Below are 18,607 nucleotides of genomic sequence, written 5' to 3' on the forward strand. Positions count from 1 at the left end.
TGTCTCGACATTGCAAACTAGCTGTGACAGACACAGCAAAGAATGGTTCAAAGTCGGGGCAACTGCACAGTGCAGCACAACAGCAGCGAAACAGCGCACGCGTGCGAGTCACGGCAGCAGCGTCGCCGTCTTTGTCAAAGCGATTGCGCTTCTTGTCCGGGCACTACAATATGCATTTATTTGCTGTCACGAAGAAACGCAACTTAAAACATGTGTAACGGAATCCATAAAAGCAATATGACAACAGTTCAAACCCTGAAACGCGCAAAGGAGGAAAAATGCAAACTCGACTAAATGAGCAAATAAGCATCAATATCTATATATTACAGGCAGTAATAGCGAGATTATACATCTAGACAAAAAAAAAAACAAAAAAAAAACGCACTCGGAGAGAGAACATAAAGGGACTACGGCGAAAGCGAAAGGTTCGGCGATTGTCGACATCGTGCGAGCTCGAAAGCGGCGCGCCCAGTACGATGAAACGCGCTCCTCGGCGCCTGTAATTTGGCCTCAACGCGCCCGCAGAGTAAACATCCACCCTCTTCCTCCGCCTGTTTCCCACGACTGTGCTGGCGCGTCTCACATGCGCTGTTGGCTTGCGCACGCTCTGCGCAGACTACCGGTGAACAGCAGGGAGGCGAGAGAGGCTGATAGAGGCAAGAACCTCCTTCGGTTTCACGTTCCAGCTTTAGTTCCCAGCATTGAACCAACACGTACAGCTTCGAGCAAACCGCTACGATTGCTTTTTTTTTATTTTATACAAAACAATGCGCCAGACAAAATTGTTTGGGCAAGATGGCAAGTACATTTAGGAGAGTACCTTAAACAGAAATAACCGCTTCACCGTCAGAAAAGGCGGACGTGCAGACTTTTCAAAGCGCGTGGCCTCTCCACTTTTTCTCGCAGGTGAGCTTACCTCGCTAACACACGTCTCAAAAGAAAGGTCGTTTTTGTCGGCCTGTGGCCACAAAGGTCTCGTAAATTGCCTCTTCTCAACTGTTTTTAATGCCTATGCTCAGTTAGTCCGTCGCTTCCAGAGTGAGGCCTATTGAGCCTTAGGAAGAACGGCGAGAAATTCCGCCTATGCATGCGCGCTATCGCTTTCGGGACCCATGATAAGTAGAACATTCGCCCAAAATCCACAAGAATTCCGCAAAATGTCTACAAAATTGATATCCGAATCTGAAGCGTATAAGGCGTGATGGCTCAGCGGTTACGCTCGAGTTCTGAATACAAGTGCGAAGGTACTTGTATTCAGCCAAGGAGCCAGGCAATGAGTTCGACGCACTTCTTTTTTATTCTTCCACAAACGAGCGTGCCACTTCGTCCTCATCATCCTCTGTCATTTTTTGTCTCGACGTTGCAAACTAGCTGTGACAGACACAGCAATGAATGAATCGGAGTCAGCTTTGTATGCGTAGGGTTCCTGATGCGCTGTGGCATAGGGCAGCCCACAGACGTTTTTCGCAATCACCTTCACCATTATTACAATGAAAATTTCTGAGGAGAATAAAAAAAAAACGATTATGATATCTTTTTATAAACTTTGTTCACGTATTCTTCTCTACATCAATTTGCAATGTCAATAAAAACACATTGCACAATATTGGTGCACTAGTAGTTACGACCAGTCCAATAAGACCCTTAAACAGGAATTTGCAATTGCTGCAGGTCTGACTTCTTGGCCACTAAGCGAATAAAATGCAAGCAGGATTGGATTTCAGGTTCTAAAAATATGTCCAACAGTAGGGAAAAGATGTCGACGGAAATGAGGACAGTAATGTTGAGATGTTGAGATGACCGGAGCGGCCATGAGCGCGGGGGTGTGCTCACCCTAGACGTTCGTTTTAAGAGGCGGTGCAGTGAGAGCTAGTTTTTGCGTCTTCAGACCGACAGACTTCGATACATATATTATGGTAAAGCTACCCAAAACTAATAAAAAATACTTCCTTGTAGCAGTTCAACGCATCGGCACGAGCTTCACTATTCTATCCGCCTGTTTTTCGCACTGCAACCGGACGCCAATAACAGGGGGTGAAGTTAATGAGATGCGACCACTGTTGGGAAGCCCGCTTCACCAGCGCGGGCGACAGCCTCTGCCGCATGAGAAACTGCTGCGCCAGATGCGATCGGTGGAAAGCATAACTGGTGCTGCAGTGGCAAAGCAAGGATCGAATGCTAAAAAAAAAGGAAAAAAAAACAATTGGTAACCGGATGCTCGTGCCTCTCTCAGATGACGGCATCCAGACGGCCTGAAGTGGGCCTTTTGCCGCGCGTTCGATCTGCTGATCACACTTCATGCAGGCACGCTAGCCAGGACTGCATGAAAGAAACTGTACAGGAATGAAAATAATGTGCGCTGTCGAGTCATTCGAAAAAAACGGATGCAGCCCAGAAACACTGTGTTTTACTGAGGCAGTTTTCTATGCCCTTCACAATTTTTCCATTCTACTAAAATGATTTGGAATACGTTGCTTGCTCATTGAACGTTATCGTCTCCTTCTGTAATTCGCGTTAAGGTGAAGGTGATTGCGAAAAACGTCTGTGTGGTGCCTGATGCCACAGCGCATCAGGAATTCGACGCGTACAAAACTGATTCTGAATCATTCATTGCTGTGTCTGTCACCGTCAATTCGCGAAGTCGAGACAAACAATAACCGTAGAAATACTTTTATAGCTGGAGAGTGATGCGGACGAAGTGGCGCGCTCGTTTGGGGAAGAATAAGAAAAAGAAGTGCGTCGAACTGGGGGCCCTCATTGCCTGGCTCCTTGGCTATTTCTCAATGCATATATCTTTAATCCTCTTTTATAAATGTATTTCTCCCTGTTACAATAATATGCCAAAATTTAAAAACCTTGAACGATTCACAAATTCCGGAGAACTTCAGATCTGCGCGGTGCGCTATAATTGGACAAAGGCCTTATCAGAGTGGCCATAATTACTAGCGCAACAAAATTATGCGTGGTGTTTTTAATGATTTTGAAAGCTGAGGTAGTGTAGAATAGGCGGAAGAAGTTTAAACAGTGTTAAAACAGTTTTTTTTTATTTTCCTAATAAATTTTCAATGTTCGCTGTTTTCTGTAAATTAGCGCGATCGTATCTGTATTCAAATGTCACAAAAATATAAGCTTTACCTGTTTGCGGATAACTATGCTGAGAACATAGTGTAGAATTATTGCTGCGCTACCATGAACCTTTCCTGAAACAAAGGCCTGCAATTTAGGAAAATTTCGTTTCTTGGGCCGATCTTGAGAATTTTTATAAAAACATCTACTCTTACCCGAATAGCGAAAATTAACTGAATACAAATAAAAACATGTATATATTCAGTCAGATAATTTTCAGCTAGCTAACTTGAACATAGTTTGTGTAATCTATAACTAAATTTGGCCAGAACAGCAGAGAAGCTCGGAACTCCGCCTCTTCGATATTATTAATCAGTCATCATGCAACAATATATAATATTTTGAAGTAAATATAAAAGGTCGAACGACCGTCTTTTGTTCGATCATAGGTGGAAGCGGGAGGGGAAAGATGACGTGCGCATTTGTCGATGCACCAACTGTATAGATTTACGCAACGTTGTGGATGGTAGATGGGGAGGCTTTCTATTTTTTTTAAGAAAATGTTATGTCTGCGGTTGGCTTGAAGAAACAATGCTTTTGCGAACAGAAAAAAAACTATTTATTAGACCTCGACTCGAGCGGTGCGCGCTGGCGGCCGCTCATCGGCGCGGTCCAATGGGCACGGCTGGCCGATGCAGACAGGAGAGGCTGGGGTAAAGGAGGAATTGAATGTCGAGAGGGTCGTTGGTCCTTCGTTCCCACGCGCAGCCCTTGCGAACACAACACCGCGGCGGGAATCGACGTACACTGGTTGAGCAGTTCATTGTTCCACCTCGTCTACGAATCCCCCGCTGCGCGGCTGTGCGGCCTCCTCCCGAAGCGTTCATTTCAGAGCTTGATGAAGACGCTACAAGACTTGTGACTGCTTCTTATACCTTTCTTTATTTGCTTCCCTAGTTAATTTTCTTATTCATTGTGCTGTGTATAATTTTTTTTCTTGCGCCTATATACGTTACATGTGCTCCGGTTTGTGCTTGCTACATATCTGTGAATAGTAGAGCTGTGAAATGTCGCCGGAGTACGGATTACAGCAAGGGCGGGAAACCATCGGCATTCTCGGACTTAGTGAAAGCCGTCATCTTAGACCGTGAGTATATATCTTTGCAGCATGCCATTGCTTCATAATTGGTTCTATATAATCTCCTACCAGTCCCAAATGTTCTCTTTCCGTATTCGCCTCGAAATAACTGCGCGAAGCATGACTTCAAGAACTAAGCGAATTTTCGTCCGGGTTACATGCAAGCAAGTGCGTGGACTTATTTACTGGCTGCGATATGAACAACATTTGCGCCGAAAATAGAGAAGCCGTGCATAACAGGTGTGTGTGCCACCAACGCGCGACAGAACACTACCGGCAGCCATTTGCGCAGTTTTTTGACTGCGCAGCGCGCCGCAATCAATTAGTAACCAGATACTACGCGCTCAGCTTTGTACATATATTTTGGACAGCGTCTTTTCTGCGCGCAGGAAGCCATGTTCGTTCAGTTTTTGGATTTTGTTAAGAGTTAGGGCAGCTTTTTGTTTTCAAATGTACAGACGATGCTTTGAAAACTGTCCGTGCGGTCTGCGCAAGCGAATTTTACAGTGGGGCAGACGTTATGTGCGTGATGCCGCTTGATGATTAGGCTATACTTTAGTAATAATGAACCCCCATTTTTATAATGGTTAATATCATATTGAGGATTTGAAATCCGTGAACAGCGCAAGTGAGCCCCTTTTCAAAATTTTCCTGATCGACGCCCCCCTTCTGAGAACGCACCTTCAGGTGAGGGCACGCTGTCAGGAGGCGGCGACAATAGGAGAGCGGTTTCGCAGACGCGCTTCGATGGCAGAGCAAAATAACAAAACAAGCAAAAAGGCGCATCAGCCGTGTGTGCACTGCGCCCCTGTCACTGGAAAGTAAACAACGTGCATGTGGGACACATTGTACAAAAAATTGACGGCCGGTATGAGGCGACCATATCGTCCGAGATATATAGCTCGCGAAGCGCTCGATCACGGCGCGCACTTTAAATGGGACAGGACGTCAGGTCCGCCTGTGCGGCAATTATAGCTTTTTGTGCCTCACGTACTGTATGCATGAAGTGCACGTCATAGCCATCGTACAAAAATTTTAAACCGAAGCAGCGACCAACGTATTCTAATTGTATAGGAAATCATTTGGGAGTAGAAAAGAGCAATAAGATGTGCATGGTTCTTTAATGAACAATATGTATAAATGGACGGTTGAATAGTTACAGTAATGGAGTATTGTGCTAATTCTTTACGGCTGTGACCGATATAAATATTACTCATATTGCTCTTAGCTTTAAGCTCTGGCATTGAGAACCCTATCCAAAGAACCGACTAGTAGTGACAGGTTGTTTACAGCTGTTGATGAAAAGGTAGGTCATCATGCTATTATTTCAAGCATATTTGCTCCTTTTTGTACCTTTGTTTATTACAAGCAAAACTTAATTTTGTTCCCTATTCCTAGGGACGCTGCACCTCTTACAACACCCACTGTTCAGTCGCTTTCATTCAAGATACAAAAAGGAGGAAATGAACATGCACTCATAGGATAGCCTGTCTTACCGTTAACAGCTGCAAATAACACGCCGCAGCAACCTTGGATGAGGTTTTCAATGGGGTTACCTGAGATGCCTAGCAATTTCTGCAATATTTATACCAACCGCTGCAGTGAAACAAAAAAGGTAACACTGCATCACTGTAACTGCTGCATGCACCTTTAAATGTGCCATAATTTTATTGCCTATTCTTATAGACGCAGGACCTCTTGCTATTGACTTTGTTCAGTAAGCAACCGTCTTTTATTGCTTCAATTTCTATCTATCCATCACTTTATTGTTGCTCCGGGTGTGATCATTTGATTTTATTGTTCAAATAATATTGTTTTATCATGTGTGAAGGATTTAGCCTACACATACATGCTTTCATTTTTTTAGATGTGCATCGGAATGTTTTCTACGTAGAAATGGATCGATTGAGTTATATCACTGGTGCGAAAACCGACAGTTTGGCACCCCCAGAAGATCTGTGTCCTGTGGTTGGAAGGGGAATAAAGAAGAGGATAATCAGCGGAAAAGCCTGCCTAACAAAAGGTAGCACTACATAATTGTAACTGCTCCATGCACCTTTAAATGTGCCTTATTTTTATTGCCTATTCTTATAGACGGTGGACCTCTTGCTATTGGCTTTTTGCAGTAAGCAACCGCCTTTCATTGCTTCAATTTCTATCTCTCCACCACTTTCTTGTTGCTTCGAGTGTGATCATTTGATTTTATTGTTCAAATCATATTATTTTATCACGGGTGAATGATTTCGCCTAAACATACATACTTTCATTTTTTTTTAGGTGCGCATCGAGAGTGTTTTCTACGTAGAAATGGTTCGATTAAGTTGTATCACTGGTGCGAAAACCAACAGTTCGGTACCCCCAGAAGATCTGTGTCCTGTGGGTGGCAAGGGTATATAGAAGAGGATAATCAGTGGAAAAGCCTGCCTAAAAACTTACAAAGATGGCGCAAAAGCGAAATGCTGATCAGGGTGAGTGTCTGATTAGTTCTGTTATCCCACTTCACTTGCTATGTGATGTGACTATATATGAAGCACCTTAGTATATTTTGTGGTATACTCGCTGAAAATTGTGAAGACATTAAATTTTTCCTCGTTCAATTATTTTCAGTAACGCACGAATTGGAATAAAGCGAAGTCATCCACGCATCTAATGCCCATAGACATTAGATGCGTGAATGAGTTCATTAATTGTGTTCCTATGTGAACATGCAATAGTTTGCCGAATATATTAATATGGTAAAAGTCGACTTTTTTACTGTTAACCGGAGTAATACATATGCTCCGTATCATAGCCTTATTTGCCTATAGTTTGTGACTGCTCTTTTTTAAATTGTATTCTGCAGAGTACACGTGTGTCATCCCGTACATCTATTTAACTCGCGAACAATTTGCAATCGAATTCCTTTTGTGATGTTGTTTCAGCTACAAATAATGAATGACAGTTGTGACAATATAGGTAGCTTTAGGTACAACGTGTAGGGTGGAAATCTTTAATATATATTATGATATTTTTATTCACCGCATTGCCTAAACCAGCCTGTTTGAAGAGACGAAATGAAAACAAATATGGATGTCTTTGGACAGGAACAGTAATCGTGGAGTCATGACCATTTTGTTTTAATTAAATTTCCCTATGTCGTGGGCTAATCTCTCGACACAAAGGAGAGACCCTTAGGTTTGCAAGATGCGGCGTAGGTTTCTCAGAAGAAAAAAAAAACGCCTATCACTTAAGCTGGAAAACCCCGTTTTTGTCATTTCAAAATGTTGCACGTTTGGAGGCATGCTGCTTGCGCACTAAAGTTTTGTCATCCATTGTTTTTTTACTCACCACATCAACATAACTTTTATTTGTAGAAGAAGTATTGAAAGCTTGTTTCATTGATGCAGTTGATTTAGTAAAATATCCCAAACTTTGCTTCAAGCGCAACGCGCTACAAAAATGTTTATTTTCAACCTTACATACTGGCGTGATGCGTTACGTTGTTTGAACTAAAATATTCTGTCTTTATTACGCAGGTTATACTGTTAATTTAAGGCAGAATCTGGAGATCTAAGCTACTATGTGTGTTCTCTGTAACGCTGGAAAGCAATTTACTTATGATTGCATTATAAAAAATTACACATTTAAAAACCATCTTCAAAAATATAGTATTGTTAGTTATGGTCAAAGCTGAGAAATGGAATAATATATTAATAGACTAGATTGAATACTACTGCACCTAGAAATAAAAAAGAATGAAAGACAGAGAAAAAGTGCAGCCTTCACTTGCGTTCTGCCATGAAATTGACAGAAATAGCGAATTAATACCATTTTAAGCTAGATTATGTCCTTGCTGACAAGCAGAAAAAGGCTTTATTAGCGCTGACAAGGCTTTAAATTTTACTTACAGTAAAATGTAACTAAATTCAGCAAATACTAAATTGAAGTTTTGATGCCTACTCTATAAGGGGGAGTCATATAAGCAAATCTATAGATTAAAAACAGGCATTTTTATATTTCTAATTTTACATTTTGCAGAATTCAATACATTTACTGACTCATATTAACAAAGTACTTTGCATTGTTTCCAGAGATTTCGATAAAAATCGATGTTGCGGCATTTTCTTCAGTCCTAATCAGTTTTCCTTATTTTACCATTTTTTTTTAATTTTGGCCAATTTAAATATTATATGTAGAAAAAAACAAACCTAGAGCTTCAAGTTTTTCTAGAAATAAAGAATGGAACCCAGATAATGCAGAGAAATAGTTTCAGTGCCAGGATAATATTGGATCTTGCAAGAATGCAGGCTGAATTTAGCCATTATCAGGACAAGCACTTGGTTTAATATTTAATGTTATATTTTTAAACAATATAACGCAACACTTTTTAGTCGGTGATATTTTTGAGGTACTGAAGATTCTTGAGAGGTATTTGAAGATCAAAGATCTTTTTTTTAATCGCAGCAAATTTCCCCTTTACTGCTGTTTTCAAATTTTGGGCAATTTTGATGCGTTGTGTAGAACACACTTAGCGGTCTGGAGCTCCAAATATTGCCTGGAATTAAGAACATGCGTTAGGAGGTGGAAACATATTTAGTGCAACCGACCTAATGCATCACATTCCAGTATACAAGGTTAAAAATGCATATTTGTACAGCGCATCGCTCCTGAACCAAAGTTTGCGATTTTTAATAACTCAACTGCAAAAACAAAACGGGTTCCTAATACTGTTTGTAAATGTAAAACCTGCATATATTTAGTGAGTAAAAAATAGTAGATGACAAAATCATGGTATCCAAATTTACAACATTTTGAAATGGCAAAAGCAGCGTTTTCTACCTCTAAAGATATACCGTAATATATTTTTTTTCTGTTTTCGAAGAAACTACGCCGTATCTTGCAAAACTAAGGTTAATTCCTTTGTGTCTAGATATTTGCCCACCACATATAAAAAGTTCATTTGAAACGAAAGATGGTCATGGGACCTCTATTATGTTTCTTATTAAGGCACCCATATACGCTGTGAGAAAGCCACTATCAAGGGCTTATTTTTAAAATTACATATTTCGAACGGTTGGGCCATCTAAGAAAATTTGAAAGCTAGGCACACCTTCGGTGTCGCCAGCCCTCACTTTCTGTTACAGCTGCACTTGCGGAGCTGAATTAATACGTTGAGTACGTTATTTTAGCCACGAATATTGGTGTCAATTTTAAAGAAAGACCGCAGTGACGCGATTCTCGTAATATTTGTAAGTGAAATCTGTAAAGCTTACAAATATACCTATATGTATGATCTCATGCAGGTTTTATTCAAGTTACATTACACCTGCTGTGCTTGATAGCTTGAGCCAAGGGTTAGAAATAAACCATTAGAAACAGGCGATGGAAACCGATGACGCATTGCCGGCAGCCTCTTAGGACAGCACAGTAACGTTTTATTTTGTACGTAGGGAAGTGAGGTTATTCGCTCCAAGTACTAAATATTCACTTTAGACAATAAATACGATTTACAGAGTCGGTGAGCACGTTAGGAAACCTCTGTTTCGATTTTTGCGGTTAGAAACCTCATGTGTACCTTTTTTTTTCTATATGCAGTGTTATGTAGATACCGAAACCGTTACCAGCCCATTCGCACACCTCAATTGTGCTGCTCTCAACATGATTTTGAGCGGACGAAACAACCTGCCGCTATGATGGCTGGTCCCATGCATGAGTAAGAGTGATATGCTGGCGATGGTTGCCTCGCGTCAGCCCTTTGGGGCACATGAAGGCGCGAGTTACACTGAGCGCGCTGAACTTTGCAGTGCGGATAATGACTACAAAGCGGTAAGGATACAAATGAGTGGAACATTATTTTTCAGCTATAAAGTACAAATACGGTCTTGTTGAACGGTTAAGGATACAAATGAGTGGAACATTATTTTTCAGCTATAAAGTACAAATACGGTCTTGTTGAACGGTTGGGCTGGCGCGGACAAAGAAACCATAGGCAACTTATAGGTCAAACGCTACACAGGGATGTCGGGCCAAGCCAAGGCCTCAATTGTATTGTCCGGCAATCTGATTTTTGTATTTTCGGGGTTTCCTATTGTATCTCGGGAACGAAATGCAGACGTGATGGTTCTTTATCGCTAATAATGAAACGTGGTTTGCGCCGGTACTCTTCAAAGTAGCAACACCATTTATTGTGTAAGTCATTAATCAGTAATTTAGGTAAATAATGTCAATTAAGGATTCCCAACAAAACCTTTTCTGTGGCGCTGAAGGTAGCTTCCAGCAATATGTTTCTGGTTTCCTTCCCCTGCCTCGGAAATGTCTTTTTTATCCCTTGGATCAAATTTGCTTGGACAAGCAGTATATGTGTAAAAATGGTGCACCTCATATTTCAAATGACTTCAGATATCATCGGATGACTACATCACTACTGATACCACTGAAGGTCCTTATATTTGCTTGAGTGACCGCCTTTTATCATTTTAACAGGCTAGGAAACTCATATGAATACGGAATGAAGGCTGATGTTTTCTTTCGTATATTTTCTAGGATGCCTGAGGAGAGGCAGCGTGTACCTGAGTGACGTCCTCTCCAGGAAGACCGCGGCAGCAATCAAGCGATGGCTCGTGACAGTGAAGTAATAGGACGGCGGGCACAACGAGCAGGGAAACGTGACATCTTCAACTCAGTCTAGAAGATAAACCAAGATACTTTGTTGGGCGAGTTGGTACTTACTCATTATTAATATAAACAGCGCGAACACGAAGACAAGGGGCAAGATACAAGAAAGCCACAGTACCGGGTACTTCAGTTGCCGGGTACTGAAGAGCCTTAAAAAAACGCACAGACCGAAATCCCTGCCCAGCATGGGTGAGAGGAAGAGGAAGGTTGCAGTGGTACCGCATGTGCACAGAATTTCGCATGGCCTCAGAAATGTAGGCAAGAGGTATAACGTTGACGTCGCATTGACCGCCCCGCTCAAGATGAAGAGGATCTGCCCGGCTATTCAAAGGGAAAGAGAAGCGAAGAAGCAAGAATGTGGGGTGAAACATAGAAACCCTTATGTTGGCTGCAAGACAGGTGTTGTGTATAGACCTTTTCACAAATCGTCGTTTCAGTAGCGCCATTGCCCGATACGAGCGACGTCTAGCGTCGAAACAGGTTATGGCGCCATTTTGAACTCTGCTTGTGAAAGCTGAACTTGGGCCGGACGGCCGCGCATCTGTTTTGTGCCCTTCAAGGCGCCATATTCATACTGCTCCTTACTTCCATTTCACTTCTGTTGTGAAATGGAAATCGTGAAATCGTGTCCGCAGCAGTTGCGAGTAATTGAGAAGTGGTAGAGGTTAATGAATGGTGTCAATCGATAGAGGGTGACGTAAGGTTGTGCCCGAAATAATAATTAAGGCAATAAAATAATTAAGTAATTAGAGGCAGAACACGCAAAATCGTGTCCGCAGCTGTAATTGAGAAGTCGTAGAGGTTAATGAGTGGTTAAATATTTTTTCGCGTGCATTACGTCACCCTCTATCGATTGACACCACTAAATCAATAGAGGGTGACGTAATGCACGCGAAAAATAATTAAGCCAGTAGGTTAATTAATTGCAGGCAAAAATGAAAAAGTAAAGGCGAAAATGGTCTCATTAGCGAATGGCTTGGCATCAAATTTAGATGTATCAAATACTAAAATAGGTAATTAAATCAGTCAATTAGGGTGATGTCAAAAATGTAACGTCACGCAACCTGGAATCGAGCCGAAAAAGGGCATAGGAAGGGATTTGCGCGCAATTTGACAGTACCAGATTAAAATAGTTAAGGCAATCAATTAGGGTGACGTAAAGGATGTGACGTCCCGCAACCAGAAGTAGAGCCGAAAAAGGGCGCAGGGAGGGATTGCCGCACAATTTGAAAGTACCGAAAACTAAAATTAATAAACAAGAAGTGAATTAATGTGACATAGAGAATGTGACGTCACGCAACCGGAAGTACAGCCGAAAAAGGACAAAAAAAGGGATTGGCGCGCAATTTGGAAGTACCAAAGAATAAATGACTTCAAACTGCGCGCCAATCCCTTTTTTTTTCTCGACTTCAGGTTGCGTGATATCACATCTTTGAAGTCACCCTAATTGACTGATTTAATTAACTATTTTAGTATTTGATAAATTCAAATGTGGCGCCAAGTCAATCGCTAATGAGACCTTTTTAGCTTTTACTTTTTCATTTTTTGCCTCTAATTACCTAATTAATCTATTGGCTTATTTTTTCGCACACATTATATCACCCTCTATCAATTGACACAACTCATTAACCTCTACGACTTCTCAGTTACAACTGCTGCGGACACGATTTTGCAAATTGCGCGCTAATGCCTTCCTATGCCCATTTCCGGCTCTACTTCCGGTTGCGTGACGTCACATCATCTACGCCACGTTAATTCACTTGTTTATTCATTTTAGTCTTTGGTACTTTCAAACTGCGCGCCAGTCGCTTTCTATGCCCTTTTTCGTCTCTACTCCGATTGCGTGACGTCACATCCTTTAAATCACATTAATTCAGTTCTTCCATTTTAGTTTTTGGTACTTTCAAATTGCGCGTCAATCCCTTCCTATGGCCTTTTTCAGCTCCACTTCCGGTTGCGTGACGTCACGTCCTTGACGTCACCCTAATTGACTGCCTTAATTAACTATTTTAGTTTTCGGTACTTTCAAATTGCGCGCCAATCTCTTCTTATGCCCTTTCTCGGCTCTATTTCTGGTTACGTGCCGTCACATCTTTGACGTCACCCTAATTGACTGATTTCATTAACTATTTTAATATTTGATATATTCAATTGTGGCGCCAAGCCAATGGGTCTCATTAGAGACCCATTTAGGTTACATTTTTTGCGTCTAATTACCAAATTAACCTATTGCCTTAACTATTTTTGTGCACATTACATCACCCTCTATCGATTGACACCACTCATTAACCTCCACGACTTCTCAATTACTCACAACTGCTGCGGATAACTTTAACATTTTTGCTTGCAATTGATTACCTAACTAACTTATTAGCCTAATTATTTTTTCAGCAGCAACATTATGTCAGCTTCTATCGATTGATACCACTCATTAACATCCACCTCTTCTCAATTACTCGCAACTGCTGCGGACACGATTTTGCGGACGCGATCTGCGGACATAAATATGTGAACATAGCAAAGTAACTCTTTCGTGGTAATATGAAAGACTGGCCCAAAGGAAAAGAAAGCCAACGTGCAGCGCGGGCACAGCGTTCACATCAGTCTTTATTCCGGCGATAAAAAGTCGTGAGCAAATCCCATGACCACGAACTCACTGTAAAATCATTGTGGTTGACTGCAGCTATCCACTGCCTTCGCAGATCGAGTGATGCAGTAAACCATTGCAGCGTAAACATACCACATCGGCAGTGCTCCTGCGGAGTGCTGTGTTGTGGGCACACTTCAGTCCCCAAAATCGTTCTCTCCGCTGGTTGTTCGTACACCCATACAAATCACAGTGCTGGCCTGTAGACTTTCGATGGTGTATGCCATTATTTACGAGGGTAAGTCATTCGCGACGAAAATAAATACAAACATTGACGGATATCTACCGCTTCACAATGCAAGGGCGAGGCAAGTCACAGTCCAGCCCAAACAGGCAACATTGATGCATACTCTTGACGCCGTGAAAAGGTCTATAGGCTTCCACTCTCTTGTGGAGCCAGTTATATAGGACAAACAGGACGGTGTATTAATATGAGACTACAGGAACACTGGAACAACGCGGAAAGTGGAAAGGACAAAACGTTTCTGGTATCACATTGCTAGTCATGTGAAATAATGAAGAAGGAGAAGTGCACTCCTAAGTTTGACAGTTGTAAGATTTTATATCGCCACAAAGAGAAGATAACGAGAGAGATAGTGGAATTGTATTTTATTTCAATGGACAATAAGTGTGTCAGCAAGACTTGCTCTTTCAAGCAAAGAGCTGTCTTTTTTAAGTAATTTTTTTAAGTAATTTTTTATGCAGCAGGTGAACCCAGGGGTTGTTTCACGTGACTGTTTCGTTTTCTTCATGTTGGTTTTTCTGGGCCTCGAAGTAAAGGGCTTAGGCTTAGTTTTGAGTCAGCGCTTCTACTGTGGCTTTCTTGTATCTTGTCCCTTGTCTTCGTGTTCGCGCTGTTTATATTAAGAAGTCTAGAAGCTGAAAGCCAGAATAAATTGATGTGAAGCCTCACAAACTTAGCTGTAAGTGCCATTTATTTATTAGCAGGGCTTTGAGCATGTTTCGAATATTTAAGAAAAACCAATAAAAAGTGCTGTTTAAACCTACATTTGCCGGTGCTCAGGCTTTTTTGAGCTACATACGTATGGGTTGCTTTTCACCTGCCCGGAGAACACCATTACTGATGCCACAAAGTTAGAGCCCGCTTGGAGGAGAAGATGCGCATCTCAAAATACTGCCGCAGCGCTAATTTTCCATGCACAATTGAACTGCAGACATTTTAATGAGTACACCATAGGCCATGGATGAGTAGACCACTAATTATACATGGATAAACCACCGGGCAGCGTGTACCGCCGAAGTGGTTGGGCCATGTCTGGGTAAGCCATGACCCATATCCATGACCCTAGCGCGGCAGTAGGCTGGCCAAGTCGGCCATACTCGTTGGCCCGAGGTCCACTGCCGACGGTGGATAAACCACCGGCCAGCGAGTACCGCCGAAGTGGTTAGGCCATGTATGGGTAAGCCATGGCCCATTCATGACCCTAGCGGTGCAGTAGGCTGGTCAAGTCGGCAAGCCATGGCCCATACATGACCATAGCGCGGCAATAGGCTGGCCAAGTCGGCCGTACTCGTCGGCCCGACGTCGATTGCCGATGATCGGCCGTTCTTAGGCCTTTGTCAATCCCCGACCTCGGGCTGAGGTAGGTGGTCTAGGTCGGCCCGGTAAGTTTCAGTCGGCCATATTGGCAAGGGCCGAGTGCGGGCCGACCATAGGTTTGCCGCTTGGGGTAAGGGAGTTCTAGCACAGCTTTCGCCCTCGCTCTTGATTACGTTCTACGTGACGCTGGCGGTAACAAAGGACGTTCCACGTCCGCCGCCTTTGCTGAAGGTGGCGCTGGTGAACACTCTCAAGGTTCGTATACAGACAACATAAATACCCAAAAAAGTAGCAGGGGGGACAGCGGCCGATGTAGCTCAGTTGGAAGAGCACCGGACGCGTTATTCGGAGGTCGTGGGTTCGGTTCTCACCATCGGCACGTTGTTTTTTCTTCTACTTTGTGTTTAATTATCTTTCCCCTAAACAGATTACGTTACTATCTCTGTGATTATCCAAGTAAACATTAAAAAAAAGACATAAAGTACCATCCCCAACGTTTTGCTTTGCCTCGCCGACTGTTGGCTTCTTTCGTTTGTCGTGTTAGCCCAGGCAGGGGGCGCCGTTGCACCCGCGCCGGAACGCTGCCAGAGAAAGCAGTCCAGACACCGAGCTCCCAAGCGACGAAATGAACCCCCGTTTATGCTCGCACTCCGCCTTTATACACTTGCGCCACACTTGCGCCACAGATACACTAGCGCCACTATCGCAGTCGCAGCTGCCAGCCAAGCCAAGCCAAACCAAAACAGATGATAACAGCACATCCCCCTTTTCAAGCACTATTAACTTTACATGCATACACTTCAAAATAACATTGGAACACACCCAAGAAAACACGACAGAACACAGTCACTCCAGCATCAGTCGTCCACGCTCAGCCTTATGGGTTTGCGAACAACTCTTCCAAATCTGGTCGTAGTTACAATTCTAGCTTGAGAATTGCCACCGTCAGTCTCCGTCTGAGTTAGAGGCAGCAAAGCTTCCGGAGCTTCGTCAAATTGGTTGTCTGCTCCAGTTACCAATCCGGCCCTGCTGGGCTGCTCCTGACTATCCGGAAATTCGTAGTTCCCGCTATCTACCCGGTCTTTTGGGAGACGGTTAAGCATTCTCCTGTTTCGACGGACTTCAACCCCGTTTTCCGTTTGAACACGGTATGAACGCGGCTGTGGTGCTGCTCCGAGCACTGTACCTTTGGTACGGAGATCAGTCACCCACACCACATCACCTGCTTCCAGCTTTGGGAGATTTTTAGACCGGTGACGTCGGTCGAAGTGGCGGCTTTGCTCCTTTCTGACTTTACGGTCCTTGGCGGCCGCTTCTTGCAGACAGCATTGTCCCGGATTGCGGTGCGAAGGCAGCATTAGGACTCTCGTCCTAAGCCTTCTACCCATCAGTATCTCCGCTGGGCTGACGTTCAGAACACCAGGTGTGGCCCTATAAGCCAGCAAGGCTAAGTAAGGGTCGTCCGATTTTAGAATGAGATTCTTAACCGTCTTTACCATACGTTCGACTTCCCCGTTTCCCTGGGGGTGCCTCGGACTCGAGGTGACATGACGGAAGCCATACAGTTTTGCAAATTTCTCGAACTCAGCACTGACAAATTGGGGACCATTGTCGGTCACCACACACTCGGGAATGCCATGTCTTGCAAAAATGCTTTTCATTCGGCTTATCACGGTAGCAGACTTTGTTGACGGAAGAATGGCAATCTCTGGGTATCGCGAAAGATAGTCTACTACGACAAGATATTGTCGTCCCTGAATTTCAAACAGATCGACCCCTACTCTCTCCCAAGGAAAAGAGAGCGTTGGCGATGCAATCATCGGTTCGATCTGTTCTGGCGCATGCCTCGCGCAAACGCTGCACTGTTTCACGAATGACGCTATCTCAGTGCTAAGTCCCGGCCACTAGACAGAACCTTTAGCCACACTGCGGCATCGCGAGATGCCTTGGTGACAGTCATGCAGTTTGCTTAGCGCTTCCTTGCGAAGGGTCTGAGGAATGATAAGCCTCATACCTTTGAGCAGAAACCCGTTCACCAAAGTAATGCATGCACGTTCCTGCCAGTATGGTAGAAGATAACAGGGAACATTTTGTTTCCTGGGCCACCCTTTTTTGCACACTGTGCGCAAGCTTCGACACACTTCGTCTTTTGCTTGACCTTCTTTTACTCTTTTCAAGAAATCGTCACCTGTTTCTAAACCCAGTAAACAAGCTTTCGAGTAAGCGGTTACCTCTGAGACAGGTAAACAGCTTTCCACTTTCGTACGAGCTAACGGCGAACGTGAAAGAGTATCAGCAGTGGTTAGCGATTTGCCTGGTACATATAATACAGAAAAACTGTATCGCATCAGGCGCAGACGAAAACGTTGAATTCTTGGCGGCATAGCATCGATTGCCATGTGACCCAACAGCGACACCAAGGGCTTGTGGTCAGTTTCAAAAACAACTTCCAGACCACGTATATACTCATCAAACCTTTCCGCTGCCCACGTCAACGCCAGCGCTTCCTTTTCGATCTGGGAGTACCGTTGCTCGGTTTTGGTGAGCGAACGAGAAGCGAATGCAACTGGTCTACGTTGCCCGTCTTTTTGCTTTTGAAACAAAACTGCTCCCAGACCAAAAGACGATGCGTCAGCTGAAAGAGTGGTTTGTAGCGAAGCGTCGTACAAAGCCATGCATTGCGCTGAACAAATGAGCTCTTTGAGTTCTTGGAACGCTTTTTCCTGATTGCTGTCCCAGACCCAGTCCCAATCCTTGTGCAAAAGAACACGCATGGGAGCAGTCACTTGGGCTAAATGTGGCAGGAAGCGGCCCAAATGATTCGCCATGCCCAAATGCTTCTAAGCTCAGTAACGTTTCTGGATGCTCTCAAATCTTTTATAGCACTGACCTTCGCCGGATCAGGATGAATACCTTCCTCATTCAAAATGTGACCCAAAAAACGCACTTGCCTAACCCCGAATAAGCATTTCTCTTTGTTTAATGTCACATTTGCCCTTGCTAGGCGTGTGATCACGTTACTTAAACGCTCATCGTGTTGAGCTTTGCTTTCGCCAGACACTAGGACATCGTCCATGAAATTAACGACCCCCGGCAGGCCACCTAGTATCTCAGACATTCTCTTTTGGAAGTATTCCGGAGCGGAGGTAATTCCAAAGGGTAGTCGCGTGAAACAGTATCTACCGAAGGGTGTTAAGAACGTGGTTAGCTCTTCCGAGTCTTTACTGAGTCGCACCTGGTGGAAGCCTGAGTTGGCATCGAGCTTTGAAAACCATTTCGCTCCCGACAGTGACCCTAGAGCTTGATCCACAGTTGGTAACGTAAATCGCTCTCGAACTACGCATTTGTTCAATTGAGTGAGGTCTACGCAAACTCTCAGGTCTCCTGAGGGCTTCACTACCGGAACTATTCCGGCGCACCATTCGGTGGGCCCATCCACTTTCCTGATTATGCCTAAACGCTCCATTTTATCTATTTCGCGCTTCAGGGACTCCCTCAGGGGAATTGGTGCCCTGCGTGGAGCGCTTATGGCATGCGGGAT

General features: G+C 43.6%; 1 protein-coding gene and 1 long non-coding RNA gene across 2 annotated transcripts in view; both read left to right on the top strand.

Moving 5' to 3' along the window:
* Nucleotides 1-18,607, top strand: part of LOC146200276 (uncharacterized) — a 125,977-nt gene that overhangs the window by 20,361 nt on the left and 87,009 nt on the right. The window lies entirely within an intron of this gene.
* Nucleotides 6,101-10,866, top strand: LOC146200277 (uncharacterized). Its single transcript, XR_014704810.1, has 3 exons — nt 6,101-6,227; nt 6,482-6,672; nt 10,727-10,866. It is a non-coding gene; the product is annotated as an uncharacterized LOC146200277 (long non-coding RNA).

This window comes from Amblyomma maculatum, chromosome 2 (genome assembly GCF_055883805.1).
Source record: "Amblyomma maculatum isolate TAMU_Amacu chromosome 2, ASM5588380v1, whole genome shotgun sequence".
Classification (NCBI taxonomy): Eukaryota; Metazoa; Arthropoda; class Arachnida; order Ixodida; family Ixodidae; genus Amblyomma; species Amblyomma maculatum.